At 41.2% G+C, this 5570-nt stretch overlaps 1 long non-coding RNA gene across 2 annotated transcripts; it reads right to left on the minus strand.

Annotated features, from left to right (window-relative positions):
• Positions 1–206: 206 nt before the first annotated feature.
• On the minus strand, positions 207–4995 carry LOC119276885. Of its 2 annotated transcripts, XR_005136836.1 has the most exons (6): positions 4287–4995; positions 3982–4034; positions 3609–3720; positions 2225–2323; positions 1974–2116; positions 224–586 (listed from the first exon to the last, which is right to left on the minus strand). It is a non-coding gene; the product is annotated as an uncharacterized LOC119276885 (long non-coding RNA). The 2 variants fall into 2 exon arrangements; XR_005136835.1 differs by having other exon boundaries at positions 207–2116.
• Between the last annotated feature and the right edge of the window lie 575 nt (positions 4996–5570).

Genomic DNA, 5570 nt, shown 5'->3' on the forward strand with positions numbered 1-5570 from the left:
AAATGACACAAGGTATATGTCATACAACTCTATCACAAAGACATGACGTGATATCTTCCTTGACTTAATTATGTTCAAACACATTTGGAGATCAAATCCATAATTGATGTCACCTCCCTGAATTAAAAACCAAAACACCTACCTTGTGCAACATGGCGTTTTAGAGTGGGAAAGTTGTTAGCACAAACAAAGTTCAGATGTTACACGTTACATAAGACTTTAGCTTGAGGAACTGTTCTGCTATAGGTATAAAATTTCCTACTATTAATCACAACAGCAAACAAGAACATTCCTGAAGGGTAAACTCCCTTATGCAGTGTTGTCCCCTCATCTGTTTCAAAATTCAACTTGGTGCACACGGGCACTGAAATATTTTATCAATGCACAATGAAATAAAGAACACACACAATGGTCTAGTTGGGAATCCAAATGATTGACTTTAACACATCACCATACACTCAAATTATAGAAAATTTGTTCTTTCCGAAAATGGAAACTAACATCAACAGGTCACATGCTCCATCCACCATTTGGACTGCTCTTCTCCCCATGCCTCCCCTTAAATCACTCACCATATTAGTAACACCTGAATACGAAAAACCACTTATGAATTATACTGGTATGCAAAACATTGTATACTCTGAAGCATAGCATTGCCACTAAGTAAGATGGGCACTCTCATATACTCCCTCCCTCCCAAAATTCTTGTCTTATATTTGTCTAGATTCGGATGTATCTAATACTAAAATGTGACTTGATTCATCCGTATCTAGACAAATCTAAGACAAGAATTTTGGGACAGAGGGAGTATTTAAAACCAGAAAATATTATAAACTATGTATTCAAGAGATATGGTCTAGAATGGTCTACTATAAACCCATGTACTTTCTATCAAAAGTTTAGTTTTTGTGAACTATACCGTCTATAAAAGATAGGTCAAATGGTTAAAAAACTGTCATGTAAACAACAAACACAAACTATAGCTAGCCATCAGTCAACAAAGCCCTTTTTTTGCAAGGCTGACATCACGGCAGCCATCACTCATGGCCTGCCTTGGAGGCACGACACGTAGGTTGCCAAAGGTCAGTGGTACTACAGGTGCTTCTATTCACATCATTGACAGTTTATTTTCTTATGAAAAGAGAAGTTCTAGGAAGTTTAGCATTTCAGAAGGTTATCCATTTTCTTTCTAATGCAAGAATGTGCATTAACTATGGGTCACACACTGAACGAAGATTAATGCATTCAACAATTTTGCGTTTGTATTAGCTTATTTTCATACAGATATATGAACCCTCCAATTAGTCAATTAAATTTGACTATACATAAACTTTCACCTACTGCACTAAAACCAAAAGAGGAGAAAACAAACACACACACACACACACACGTGTGCACGCACACACGCACACATACACATGCACACACACTCGCATATTTTTCATTTCCTCCAAGATCTGACTGAATATTAAATATCACCGACCGCTAAGAAAACAAAGAAGTCACATTGGGACTATATAAAGCATTATGTAGAACACTTGGGCCGTACACAGAGCAGAGAGCCTAATGCTTTAACTTTGATTGAGTTATCAATTTAAGCTTAAAACACTATTGTGAAGGAGCTTTACCTAGGTTGTAGCACCAGAGTACATGAATCCAGAAAAAAACTAACCCTTAGAAATAAGTCCCAAGAGCCTAGTATTTAGAAACTTATAAGTCTGGGTGAACATAAGATCATTCATACACTCGATCCGCTAATAACTAAGCAACACATAGTAGTTATCTTCGTGCTAGTAAAGAGAGCCAACCAACCAACCAATATGCCTAGGCTTCAGGGAAGAAAAAATTGCCTGAAGGAATAACCTTGGCTGATAATTTATAAATACACCACGAAAATCATCTCCAAGTTTAACAGGTACATGCTACTTTAAATCAAGAAAACACAAAAGGATCATGTGTAACATGGTTCTTACCTTCTACCGTTTTGGAATTATTGTACGCTGAAATCTACAGCTTCTACTGGACAATGAACATGTGTTAAGAAGACAAGTATAGTTTAGAAAGGTGTGCATAACAAAATATACAGCGCACTTCCCCTCCTCCCATCCTCTTCGACCTTGCAACGACAGAGAGTAAAAAACCTCAGTTCTTCGGCTATCTATGAATCAAACTTTTGGTCCTAGGATAAAAGCATTATAATTTTGTAAGGTACGAATAGCTATACCTTGAAGCACAATCAACATGCAGGAATCATCATCTTCATAAAGTAATAAGTAAACTTGGTCATCCATGCATCGACTGTAGCTTGCTTGCTAATTTCCACCTATGTCACAAATAAGGCAATGTCATGTTCAGACTGAAGGTGAAAGAAGCACACATTCAGTTTCTAATTTAATGTAGTACTAATAAAATCTCTATGAAGAAGCAGACCAACTGCTGGAAATAAACTGGCGTGGAACTAAATCGGTGTCCACAAAACCATATAGATATGCATGCTCATCAGGCATGTCATACATTTTACCAGAATGGAAGCTTAGGTAGTGCTAGTGCCCTAACTAAAGAACCTCCAGCCCACACAATAGAAATTCGTCCATCTCAGCCATGAATTCACTTAAACAGGAAACAAAATAAATGTTTTCCTCAGACACAGTACACTGAAGAAGCAAAAGTATGCAGGCTGAACCGATAAGCTCTTATGGCTGAACAAAGCCCATCTGCAAACATCATCATTCTAGGCAAGAAAAAAAGCTGAATAAAGCCCATCTGCAGTTATGACATCAGTCCCCAGTTTGGCACTTAACTCGGCTTTAGGTCTCTAGACACATCGATATGATGTATCCATATATATAATCGTAGCAATACACTATTGGAAGATTAAAAGATAGTTCCGACGTATTTTCCAGGATTTTCTCTAGGATGAACAAAGGAGCTTGAAAGGAGGGCCAATACTGGGTTTACCATGCAACATACATGTGCACCATCAACAATGGCATAATTCGGCCTTGCAGATGATCATTGGGACATGAAAAATAGATAAAAAATGCATTGAAAGCTTGGACCTGAAATATAGATCATTACGCCCTTGGTCTACCCATGAGAAATACACGTAAGCGTCAACCAAATGCAATCACAGTCATGTATGATTTCTTTAATCTATTTAGTGTGCTTTTCACGTACTGTGCAAGTAGCAAGGGTTGTTCTTCAATAAACAACATCTTATTAGCTTCAGATGACGCCCATTGGCACTATACAACTAATTTAAGTTAAGTTAAATTGTGATCCTAAAATTCAGGTAAAAAATCACATGGAAAGCTCAAATTGAACCGGGATTATCGATCTACATATTATGACCTACCAAGGTTACCATGACAATGCAGATAGTATGGAGGCTAATTTAAGAATGTAAACAAAAATATATATAGACATTTCATGACATCAAACAATTACGGGTTGCGGTTTTAAACAAAAATACATGATGGATCATTGCATATAATTATGATTATAAAGGTACACTATGTTTTCTAACAAATGAAAAGACAAGTACTCTTACTGCCAATAATTATAATTCAATGATGTGTCGATAAGAAAGCAACAATCATTGTAGATACCTTTATAAGCTTCCAGTGATCCTGTGAGCATATGCTAATACTCCTTAACATAAATCTCACTTGTCATCGCCATCGTCTCTGTCTTGCTGGAATCACATCCTCCATCTGCAAACTGAAACAATATCAACATCAAATCCCTCCTGAAGGTTTCACCCTGGACCTTCCCCCTGCCAATCTACATAGGCATGGCATTCTGTTAACCAAGCAAACTCAACAATCCACACCATGCATGTGAATTTCTTCAGGAAATTCACAACACACTTCAACCCACTTGATTTATACACATGAACTTAACGGGATATGAGCATTTACACACAACAATTCATGGTTAATGTGGAACTGAAGCGACAAATTGAGACAATCAAAATCCTACCTCAATGAATAAGCCGAGTAGGAGGAGGCCTCATGGGCAACCACTTGTGTACTCTGAACAACAAGAATGACCATCTTCATTAAATATCATATTCAACATACCCACAAATCGACTAATGTAGATTATTGTTCTAATCTGCAAAAAGAAAAGCCAACATGGGCACTTCTCCTTGTGCTAATAGAGACTAAATTGGATGGTTGGCTTGCCTAAAGTACTGCCCAGCGGCAACAGGCATATCACTGACCCAAACATGCAGTTACAGCTAATCAAAAGAGGGAAGCAACAGGAATGAAGGAGGGACCTACAGACGTGAGCGTTGTACAGAAGCATCTCTGGCCCAGTGCGGTGTGAACGATGACGAGCCAACGGCGCTCCCATCTGGCCCCGCACATCCCTCTCCTCTTTCTCCAGCGCGGTGTGAACAACGACAAGCCAGCGGCGTTCCTTCCACCCACCCTTACCTGTCCGCCACCGCACCTCCCTCTCCTCTTTCCTTTCTCTTTATCCTCCTCTCCTTCCTTCTCTCCCTCCCTCTCATCCTCTCTCGCTCTCTCTCTCATGTAGATCGAGTCGAGCACCACGCGGTGTGAACAACGATGAGCCGGTGGCGTTCCTTCCACCCACCCTCTCCAGTCCGCCGCCACACCTCCCTCTCCTATTTCCTCTCTCTCTTTATCCTCCTCTCCTTCCTTCTCTCTCTCCCTCACATCCTCTCTCTCTCTCTCTCATGTAGACCGAGTCGAGCACCGCCTCCGTCGCCCTTTGACTGCAGGTCGTCGCCGCCACCAGAGAAGCTCCCCTCCATGTCCTCACGAGATGAGGAGGGGTGGACAGCGGTGGCGAGGAGAGGAGAAGCCAGCGCTGCCGGATCCACTGCTTGGGAGCCGCCTTGTCTTTTCGGATGGGGAGGCGGCTGTGGGGGACTGGGGGGAAAGTTTTAGGGTTGGGAGAGGGGGAGCGGGGAGGAGAGAGTGGGGTCCTGGAGGGGGCGCGGGGCGCTCTGCACGTCAAGCGCACGGCAGGTGCGGAGTGGTTGGCGAATCCCTCGCGGACACGGAAACAGCTGACCCAGCCAATCCACGCGAGGGACGAGCCCACCGGTCATTGGCCGATAAAAATAACCATATGGTGATTTTTTTTTACTAACAGTCAAACGATCGAACGATCAGAACGAAAGTCAAAGATGATCCAACGGCCATGAATGTGCTAATCCGGGGAAGCTCTGTGAAGGAGGGTCGGCTAGCATCCTTATTGGTTTAAATTACCTAAGATATAATGTTTGATTCTTTGACCGTTCACCACCCTCGGACTTGTGCCTTCGAAGTTGTTGATTTTTATGGCACCGGAACGATAGACCTCCTCGATAACGTAAGGACCTTCCCACTTAGAGAGAATTTTTCCTACAAAAAATCTTAAATGAGAGTTGAATAGCAACACATAATCACCTATGTTAAATTCTCGCTTTTGTATCCTTTTGTCATGCCATCTTTTAACTTTTTCTTTAAACAGTTTGGCATTCTCATATGCTTGGGTTCTCCATTCATCAAGTGAGCTAATGTCAAATAACCTCTTCTCACCGGCAAGTTTGA

This window comes from Triticum dicoccoides, chromosome 3B (genome assembly GCF_002162155.2).
Source record: "Triticum dicoccoides isolate Atlit2015 ecotype Zavitan chromosome 3B, WEW_v2.0, whole genome shotgun sequence".
In the NCBI taxonomy this organism is placed as follows: Eukaryota; Viridiplantae; Streptophyta; class Magnoliopsida; order Poales; family Poaceae; genus Triticum; species Triticum dicoccoides.